An 11,481-nucleotide genomic window follows, 5' to 3' on the forward strand; every position below is an offset into this window, starting at 1 on the left:
CGCGTTCATAAGTTCAACATTCTCCTGATTGCTAAAATATTATTATACTCAGGAAGGCAAGATCTGCGTCACAAGCTAAGGAGTACGACGACGAGTCAATCACAACAGCAGAACGTTCAGTGGACATGTAATGGCGGAGGCGAGTCACCCACGTCTTAACAGAAAATTTTGGTAATAAATAACGGTCCGGTTTTATTGTTAAAAAGGAGAAATTTAAGTGTATATCATAAATTTTATTAGAAAATTTCGGTTATCGGGAAAATTTGATAATTAAGTTATTCAGGGTAAAAATATAAATTATAAAAGAAATAGTGAATTTTACGTTCACGCATTCGTGAGCATTCGGTCGCCATTTTGTTAAGTATCTGGGTTCGTCTTTGTTAGGTAGCATCGTATTAAGTAATTAATTCAGTCGAGTCATTGAAAAATTATAATTGCGGACAGAGTGTGTGTGTGTGTGTGATTTAGAATAGATTTTACCTCGCCAGCAAATTATTGAGAATAAAGGAAGTGATAATTGTTATTATAATTTGAAAAATTTATATTAAACTGAAAACTAATTAAATTTTAAAACACGTTTATATTGTCGGGAAATTTAAAGACTTATTATTATTAAAAATATTGAATATTAAATTAGAGAACATATCTGTTGACACATGAGTTTTATAAATAAATTTGGATAAATTTTGCTAAATACTGTTTATTGAATTAATTAACTAAATCGACTAATGATGATGAGTCTGACGGCCACTCATTAAGGGATTGAATTTATTCAATATTAGAACCTAACTCTGCAGCTGTGTGGTCCAGCACCGATAAGGAGATTTCCGAACTCATCCTTGAGATTTCTTTTATTCTATGCTTTGATTGCCTTGCACACGATACTGAGAGATCGTGCAATTTTACTCTCAGTGGCGCCCTTAGCACTTTTGAGTTCAAAAGGTGTCCAAATTGTGACCTCGTAAGCCTCGTCGTCAAGACCACGGAAGTCGAGGGGTACCCGGTTATACATAAAAGAAATTACAGAAAACTGTTATTATCAAGCTAACATTATTTCTTTAACTAAATTGTACATGAAATATGTATTACTAACATTACGTTGATGCGTCATACTTAATGCCAGTTATCAGTTTCATCATTTGTTGTCCATTCAAGTAATTAAAGATTTATTTTGCTTTATATAAAAAGACAGAATTTAAAAGCTTAGCAAATGCCAACCATTAATTCAAGTACGCACAGCACGCTGGCAATAGTTCTAGTTTATACGAAGAAAGAAATAGAATATCATAATTTATTAATGATTTAAAGCCAATTAAGACTATTAGGTTAGAATTATTTTCGCGAAATTGTTCCTATTTTCGAAACGCTCTCATATCTGTCGCTTTTTGAACGACAGTTCTGTTTTTCTTACTTTTTAAAAATCGCTATTTTTAGATAGTCATATCTTATTTTCTTTTTAACTTTAAATTGCTTGAATTTTTGTGGAATATTCAGTCGAAGCTCCCTAAAGTTGCTCTCTCAGTACAGGGCCATTCTCTAAAGTTGCTTTTCCCCCTTCTCCCCACTCTGCATTTTCGCTAGGATAATTGATTCTCCTATGCGCGTTTCAATGCGTCACAAAATCAAAACAAACCGTGTGATACATATACGTTGAGGCTAGCCTCAAATCGTGATTTTTAAATTATTTTTAATATTTTAATAATAATAAATAAATAATAAAGAAATAAAATGGAAAATACTTAGAGTTTATAAAATAATCACTAATTTGAAACATTGACTAAACTATTATTTGCAATGACGAAAAATAAACTAATAAAATTTATTACATCTCGAAAATACTTTTGTTCATTAATTATAAGTTGCTCGGATAGTTTTATTAATGACAAAAAAATTGTATTTCTAGGTTAACTATCTCGCATAACAGAATATGTATTCAATCAATTATAGAAGTTTAAATCACGCGCCAGAATCTTGAATTCTGATTCTTTTACTCAAAAAAAGACTGGAAGGAAATCCAAGCAACTTTAGAGAGCATATCCTGTCAACTTTAGGGAGCTAGCAACTTTAGGGAGGGCAACTTTAGAGAGCTTCGACTGTTCTTCATTTTACAGTCGAACTCCATTTACTCGGATTCCATTATCTCGGAACTTCACCTCAATCTTGACCACTACTCCGAGCTACTCTATCTCCTTTCCAATCCGCCCAGCATCGTTTGTAACGAATTTTCTAATTGGCTGTAGAGCACGCCGGTATAAGACGAATTTTGCTATTGGCTGGTGATCACGTGATTTGCAGTCTTAATTCTCCTACTGGTCTGTAGTTTTATGTCTACTATTATTATTATATTTAACTATTAATCATTACATAACAGTAATAACGATGCAATTAATGTAAATTCTTTTTATTAAATAGTATTCAATAAATATTCAATAAATACAGCTATAGCTTTGGCGGTAAACAAATTATTTAATAATAAATTATATATTTTTTCTTTACTCAAAAGGTAAACGAAACTGAATGGTCTGCTTCCTCCGTCGTCTCCTGCTGTTGGTACTTTCGTCTTGGCCATCTTGCTGCCACCTCTTGGGACTTTGTCACGGCTGATACGGAACAGCCACATCCACTCCCCTTCTCATCTTCGTTATTCTGCTTAGTCTCGTTCTCTTCCAATTCTTTTCGTGGGAGATATGCCGGTTTTAATCTTTCTATCGATATATTTTTTTCTTGACCTTCTACATCTACTTTAAATAGTATATCACTTAGTCTTTCAATTACTTTGAATGGACCTCGTTATGGTTGTTCTAACGGTGCTTTCACATGATCACACCATATGAATACATGTGAATATTTGTCCAGGTCCTTGGAAATAAAAACTTTTAATTTTGAATGATGTGCTGTTTGTTTCGGTTGCATCATTCTCATCGCTTTCCGATAATTTTCCAGGAATGCTTGTAGGTCTGTCGGCAATTCTTGATGCACAAAAAATTCACCCGGTACTCTCAACGTTGTTCCAAACACCATTTCCGCTGGCGACGATATAATATCTTCTTTATATGTCGTGCGTCATTTTAGCAACACTGATGGTAATGCATATATCCACGGTACTCCTGACTTACACATTAGCGCTGCTTTTAAAGTCCTCTGTCATCTTTCAATTATTTTGTTAGATGCAGGATAATACGGGGAAGTCCGTATTTTATGTGCTCCTATGAACCTTGTTAGTCCTTTGAACAACGCTGACTCAAACTGTGTCTCCTGGTCTGTCGTAATTTTTAATGGTGTTTCAAAGAAACATATCCAATTATTGAATAATGCTGTGACCACGGTCTCCGTCGTAATACCCTTCAGTACTACGGCTGTTGGCCATCTCAAAAACCTATCTATTATTGTAAGACAGTTGTTTAAATAATTAATAATAATTAGATAAGGATGAGAGGATCTGGTGTGTGTGTGTGAATTGGCGGGTAGTGAATAATTTTATTTAACACGCAATTATCGTAAATAACCACAATAAATCTTTTATTTACACTATATACATTTGATGAGAATTAATTAGCATGAGAAAACACTTGATTAATTGTTTGTAGTATTTATTTAAATTAATTATTACTCGCGTGCGACACGTGGCCAAAATGGCGTAGCGGCGGGAATAATACCGGTACACGCGGTGAGACTAATTTCATTGAGAACGCACTGAATTTAATGATGAGAGCGAAACTAATATAATTAATAATTACTGAGAATTATTTTATGCAAGATTTAGCTATTATTTTAATGAGAGCACAATTGATTGATTCATAAATGAAAGATTTTAATGAGAGCACGGTGCGTCTGCAATGAGAAACTGTAAACTATAAGAAAGAGAGAGAGCGTTAAAAAGTGAGTGATACAGCGCATCCGTCTTCTTTATCCCCACACGAGCGGTCTCTGCGATGAGACTGCGACTAGCGGATCCACCTATGATTGATTACTGATCGACTGCACTGTCGATCATGTTTTATCAGTGAGAATGATAATGAGAGCGCGGGAGATTTGAAGATTCTCCCAGCCTTCTCCTACTCTTTGGAGAAGTGAGACAATCCATGAGAATCTTCCGTGGTTGATGAGACTGGTAACAGCCCCAGTTTGGTAATAGGTCATTTGAGAGTGGATGAAGATGTCTTCAGAGTAACAACTCTGGTGAGACCATCAGCTCCAGGATGCAATTGAATAACACGAGCGAGGGACCCTTTTGTTGGTGGATACCGCTCGTTTGAGAACAATACAAGTGATCCAACTGTTATATTGTGATGAGATGTGTTTCATTTTGAGATCGATTGATGAGATTGTAAGCATTCGGTTGACCATCGATCGTATAAATGCTGTAAGCGTTCTTGTATATGCTGCAGATGTGAGAGTCTTGATGATGAGATTGCCGTGAGATTAAGTTTTTGATCGGTGCGCGTCCACCAATTATCTAACACTTCTTGCGAACATGAGACAATGTGAGTTGGGTGCCTCCGTGCAATGTGCGTAGATGAGCATCTGCGATGATGAGACGTGAGAGCGTACAATCCTTGGGAAGGATCGCTGGATGTTTGCTGTCTGCATCCAACGTTGAGTTTTGGAGGCGTCCATCGACTCTGATGAGACCAGCTTGGTCGATGAATTTAGTGAGTCGGGTGAAGCAATGAGATTTCTTGAGAGCTTTACCTTGAGATAGTGATAAGATTTGTGATGAGAAATATTCCTGCTGGGTCATTTTAGTCCAATGAACCAGAGCTGCTTGTAGTTCAGCAGGAGTGAGAGGTGAGATGCTGAGTTTTGAGCCAGATGTTTTCCTGAAGCATGAGATGGCTCTAAAAACTGTTGCTGTGTGACGTAGAAGAGCTGTGAGAGTAGTCCATGAGTGAATGAGAGATAATAGTGGCATGAGAGGTGGACTAGTTAAGACGTGAGACTGGCAAGGTCTCATTTCTGAGTTAACTTGCTCTGTTTCATCTGATGTCGAGCTGAGAACGTGATGAGATTGCCATTGAGTGAGAGGATCAGCTAGCCAGCTGGGTCCTGACCACCATAGCTGATGATTGATAAGTTGAGACGCTGAGAGACCCCTGGAAGCACAGTCAGCAGGATTCCGTTTCCCTGAGATGTATCTCCATTTAGCTTCTAGAGAATGATGCTGAATCGCTTCAACTCGATTCTTGACGAATTCTTTCCATCTGGTAGGTTCACTGGTCCCCCAAGCTAGTGTTGTAGATGAGTCAGTCCACAAATAAGTTGGAACATGAGATAATTGAAGCGTAGATGAGACATGAGATGCCAGTTTTGAGCGCAATAATGCAGCTGAGAGTTCGAGTCGAGGAATTGTGAGACGTTTGAGTGGTGCGACTTTAGTTTTAGAGCAGATGAGAGCGATGATAGTCTGTTCGCCAGGTTGACAGACTCTGAGATATATTACTGCAGACATTGCAGCTTGAGAAGTGTCAGAAAACCCGTGAATCTCGATGTTTGATGAGTTTGGGATGAGATTAATCCATCCAGGAATTCTGAGTTGGGATAGTTGAGGAAGTTCATCACGGAAAGTCTTCCATCCGTGAACTAGCTCTGGTGAGAGTGCATCGTCCCAGTCGACTTTTTGAAGCCAAAGGTCCTGGATGAGAATTTTTGCCTTAACGATTACTGGTGAGATTAAACCCAGAGGGTCAAATAATTGAGCTGCCTCTGAGGTGATAGTACGCTTGGTGATGCTGAGAGTCTGAGAAGTTTTGCCAGTAAACGTGAGAACATCTTCTTGACAGTTCCATGAGAGGCCCAATATTTTTGAGAATGTATCTGAGAATGAGTGAGAATCTTTTGGACTGAGTGATGATGAGATTTTGCTAAACTCAGGATGATTGCTCTTCCGTTTAGCTAATGGAAGGCAACCTGAGTTGCGGAGCGCTTCAACATGCCTTGCGATGTCGTGAGACCCTTCGTCGATGAGAAGTTGCTTGAGAACTCGGCCAGCTAGATACGGTGCAGGTCGAGTGCCATACGTGACTATATTGAGCTAATAAGTCACGGTGAGATCATTTTCAGTCCAGAGAATGCGCTGATTATCCCTGTCATCAGGGTGGATGAGAATTTGGCGAAACATCTTCATGATGTCCATCAGAAAGATGTATATATGGCTTCTGAGATACAACAGAACATCACAGATCTTCGATTGCAGGCTTGGGCCGATATGCAGATGATCATTGAGAGCTGGCTGATGATGTTTTGCTCGAACCGTTGAAGATGACTCTCAACTTGGTAGTTTCGCTGTCTTCACGAACGACGCAATGATGAGGTAAATAATATACATGAGATGGTTCAGGCGATGATGATGAGACTGGCTGCATGTGTCCGAGTGCTTCATACTCGGTGAGAAATGCGGTGTATTGACCCTGAAGTTCAAAGTCTTGAGAAAGACGCTTGATGAGACGTTTGAGACAGCGCTGCGCAATATGATGAGATTCACCTAGTTTCTGAAATAACGATTTGAATGGTAAACGGACGATGTATCGTCCTGATGCGTCACGAAAATAAGTTGCTAGGAAGTGATCTTCACACTCAGCTTCCTCGACGGTGAGAGTTTCATTGCAGGACTCTGGAACTTCTTCAAGTTTTCAGAACTTTGTGAGAGAGTCGTGCAGTTGAGAATTTGAGATGATATGATGAGACAGGCTAGGAGATTGATGAGATTGTTCATGAACTGGGCCGAGAATTGTCCAGCCGAGCATGGTTTGCATGGCAATTGGTTCTGAAGAACTTCCTGATCTGAGACCAGGTCATATGATTTGACCGTAGAAGTCTGCGCTGTGATTTTCTTGAGAATATGTGCGTTGAGACATGCGTGTTCTGATGAAATGGTAGAATGCAGTTTGAATAAGACCATGCCTTCTGTTTTACCTGATGAGATATTGCCGAATCCTTGTAGAGGTACATGGCAAGGCTGACAGATGAGACTGCAAGTGCGAACAGCAGCCTGAGAAATCAGAGTAACCTCTGATCCAGGATCAATGAGAACTCTGATACGATGAGATGAACCTGATTGATGAGAGATGAGAGCATGTGCGGCTTCCAACAGCACTGTCGGTCGAGATGTCACTGGTTTGTGATCTGGAGCACGGCTGATGGCAGATGAGATTAAAGCTGCTGCTTGAGAATGGCAAAATTGTTATTGTTGAGATCGTGGTGGCTGAGACGCATTTAAGATGCAGGTGGTGGTGAGGAAGTTGATGCTACTTCATTAACTGCCGGTGGCTTCTTTGTAAGCCTCATGAGACGCGAATAGTGCAGCATAGAATGATGCGACTTATCGCATTCTTTGCAACGCCGACAGTCCTTGGTGCGACAGTTCGCAAAGTTGTGATCGCCCAGGCAGTTGCGACACAGATGATAATGTGCTACTAATTGAAATCTCTCGTCCGGAGCCATTGCTTGAAACTTACCCTAATAGCCAAACTGACGGTAGATTGCGCGCAAATCGATCGTCCATTTGACGGAGACCTACTGCCGCCATCTGACTGCAGAAGTTGATGTTAGATGTCTGACGACAACTTTCCGGCAACTTTCTAGCAACTTTTTACTCTTGGACGAATCGGTAAGCTGTCCACTCTTACCATTCGCCTAGATAATTTAACGATAGAATAAGTCAATGAAAGAGCATTCTCAGTTACCAACCGCAAGATTGGAAATTTTCCTCGCTAGATGGCGCTATTCAAATTGCAAAAAATTTGGGCTGACTGGAAATTATTTTAATGCCTTTGCATTCGATTTTTGATTTTTAATGGATAAATAAAATTTTGGAAATCAAATTCACTTCAAGTGTTGAAGGTTTGATGTATTGGGAAGGTATTTGAATCAAATTTTATAATATTGGAATGTGTTTTATTATTGAACTCTTAATTTAAAAATTTTGAATTTTATAGAATATTTATAAACATTAAATAATAAAATTAAAATAAACAATATTGTAATAATCAACATATATAATGATATGACAATAAATTTTCAATTAATGCTACATTGCTTTAGCCATGGGATGTACTACTGCTTTTTTCGTCTACCATCAAAGTTCCGTCGTCATTGCAGGGTCTTTTTGAGAAGGGTGTGCCATAGTAGTCCTTTGGTACAGAAACTCTCTTTCTCGACTCCTTTGGCTGACTAGAATTTTTATTTTTTTGGTTAACACGAGCACTAGCGTTTTTTAATGCTGCTTTAACAGCATTAGGGTATTCGTTTACATCGGCTTCAGGATACATAGTTTTGAAAATATCTGGAATAATAAAACGCAAATGATAAAAAAAATAATTAATTGTGTAAAAAGAAATGAAATTAAACAATACGATTTCAGAAAAAGGAAATGACCCGAAGATGAGGACTTCCTAAGTAACACATAGACCACTTTTAAATGTCTTTTAAAAGGATAAGACAATTGTTTTTTGTCCAAAGTCACCTATTTTGGTATAACAGAATTCCGACAGGAACGGAATCAAGTCAGAATCTAATTTAGTAGATAGAAACTAATTAGTTTTTTCGTCAGAGAAAACAAATCAGTTTCTTCCCACTCGACCATATTTCTCTGAAATTGGCTAGTTTAGATTGGTAAAATAGCCATGAAAACTCGCAATTTTAATGTAGACGATGTTAAAAATTAATACAAAGAAGGGTTGAAAAAGTTGTAATAAAAAAATAATGCATTATGGATTTTTTTCCTAATGGGTAAATCAAATTAGTCAATAATAATAATAATCCATACTTCAATTTTTGAGTAATCCATAATGGCAATTTTTCGATTAATAATTATAAGAGATTATCAATAATAACTATTTGTAGGTAATTATTTTAAAAAATCATCGACAATTGATATTTCTGGATTATTAATTTAGTAAAGTTATCCGTACTGAAAATTTTGGAATCGTTATTTTAAGAATGCAATTCCTAATGAAAGCTTTGGGAATAATAATTGAAAAATTCAATTTTAGTCCCGCAATGATGCATTTTCAAAAATAATGCATTACTTGCATTCCTCATATTAAATAAATGAAAAAATAGATTTTAAAAGGTTCAATGGGTTTTAAAGTTTCAAAATACTTACTACACAAATCATAATCGACTTTAGTACCCAGAAAAATATTTGGCTTGATCGGCCTGGCTTCAGTGTAGTTGTATGTTCTCAATAACTCATCTGCCATGATTAAATTATTTTTTAAAACATAGCGAACGTTGTCGCATAGAGTTTTCCCACCACGGAAGCTGGATACACAAACTTGCTGTAACAAATGCAAATACTTTAGTATGTTGACCCGAGTCAAAAAACAAATTCTACTTTAATCTCCAAAAGCATCAATTCCTTTGATATTTTATTTACCGCCCAAAAAGTAACTCCATTTTAGTACTAAGAATCTTTAATGAGAATGAGGTCTAAATGCGAATAATTTATCGATTTTAAATGATAACTAAGACCTCAAAATCCTCAACGAATGAAAAGTTACATTTCGGACTTTGAAAAATTTTAGATAGAAAAGAGAGGGGACAGAATACGTCGAATGAGACTTTTGAGGTTCACATGTGGATTAGGGTGTGCCATTTTGAGGTGACTTTTTTTTCAACAAAAAAACAGGCTGAAAATTTGAGGGAAGGTGAGAAAAGAAGCCTGTTAAAAGTGGAGCTATGAATATTAATATTTAGAGGTGCCTATTAGGGTGAGCCAGAAAAACCAACCTATAGAATTTACGTCGTCAATAAGACCTATTTATCAAGACAAAAATTCTCCCATTGGGCACAATTTTTAGCTCAATTTTAAAAGGTGTCGGTAGCCATCTGAAAGGCCCTAGGGGTATAAGCATGGTGAATTTGCCCCCGAAAGGTATCGGCTTGATACTGCGGAGATTTTTAGGTACTAATAAGATATTAAGATCCTGAAAGTTTCAGCTTTTGAAACCAATCGGTCTTCGAGAAAAAGCCAAATACACTGGTCACCGAAATTAAGGGATAGAAAAAAAATCCGAAATTTTTAGGTGATTTTCAACATGCTGTAACTCGGTGAAAAATGGTTGTATAAAAAAACCAAAAAAAGCAAATTGTAGCCTCAAGTTTCTAGTTTTCAGATCTGGACCTCAAAATTTTTTATCATGTACGGTTCCGGAGTAATCATAAGAAAACCAACGAAAAAAAAATTTTCAAAATTTTTGCTGGTCTTTCAATACTTCTATGGGCGACAATAAATTTTTTTGAATAATCCGACTCTCTGACTTTTCTCGGAAATTTTATGCCCTTTCATTTGGTGGCCTTAAAAAGTCTCTACGACAATTTGGCGCCGAGTTATCATTGATCAAAGCAAAAAAGTCCATTTTGGCTTTGATAATCAATAACTCCGGATGTATTGGTCGTACAGAGAATGGAAGCAGGGTTTTGAAAACTGGAAAACATTCTCTATAAGGCAAAATTAGGTTCCTATCAATTGAAACAGGCTGTTTCCTATTTAGCAGAAATGCTTGATGAAACAGGTAATCTGATTATTCAATTTGTGAAAGAACAGTCAAATATACTCAAAATTCAAGTTCAATCCAGACACATTAATAGTAAGGTTTATAGATGTTTTATTGAATATAAAAAAAATGCTATTGGTCCAAAAAGCATATTGAGGCATAGTTGAGGGTGTGCAAATGGTCTGAGAACTATTGGATGTTGCTCTCATGTTGCTGCTGTTGTTTACTATTTATCACACGGGAGATATTTAACAAAGATTTTAAGGCCTGCTGAAATACTTAGCAAATTATTTGATAGAGACAGTATTTCAGCTGTGATTGAAGAGGATAGTGATGAAGACTGATAAAATATGATTATACATTTTTTTCCTCAAGTATATCTTTCATTTGTTGTTATGTATTTATAATTTACAAACTAAAATCTATTTCCTGTTTTATATGTGTATAATGTTTATAATATTTTAGTTGATATTATATGATATGACAAAATTTAACTGCTGATGCAGAGATTATTTTTGCAAATAACATTCAAGAACATATACAAACTAGAAAAATAATGATTCACACTTTAAACATGTAAATAAAGTAAATATTTGCTTAAGAAGTGGTTTTTATTTTTTTTTCTATATGGCGTACCTTTTTTAAAAATTTTAAATGCACTTAAGTCTATAGGAAATTGGATGAGGAATCCAAAAAAAATTATTTCATAATTGTACCAGAACCGTAACATCGTGAAAAGTCGAAATTAAAACTAAAAAGTCATTTTTTTCGAGGTTGTTGTCGACCGATCAAGCTCCCAATTTTTTTCCGAGGAGCTACTATCGACCTCCAAAACATATCCTGAGTATAAGTCAATCGATTAAATAGTCTCTGAGAATATTCATTTTATCTGATTTTTACATATTTGGCTTTTTCTCGAAGACCGATGGGTTTCAAAAGCTGAAACTCTCAGGATCTTAATATCTTATTAGTACCTAAAAATCCC

The sequence above is a fragment of the Microplitis mediator genome, chromosome 4 (assembly GCF_029852145.1).
Source record: "Microplitis mediator isolate UGA2020A chromosome 4, iyMicMedi2.1, whole genome shotgun sequence".
NCBI lineage: Eukaryota > Metazoa > Arthropoda > Insecta > Hymenoptera > Braconidae > Microplitis > Microplitis mediator.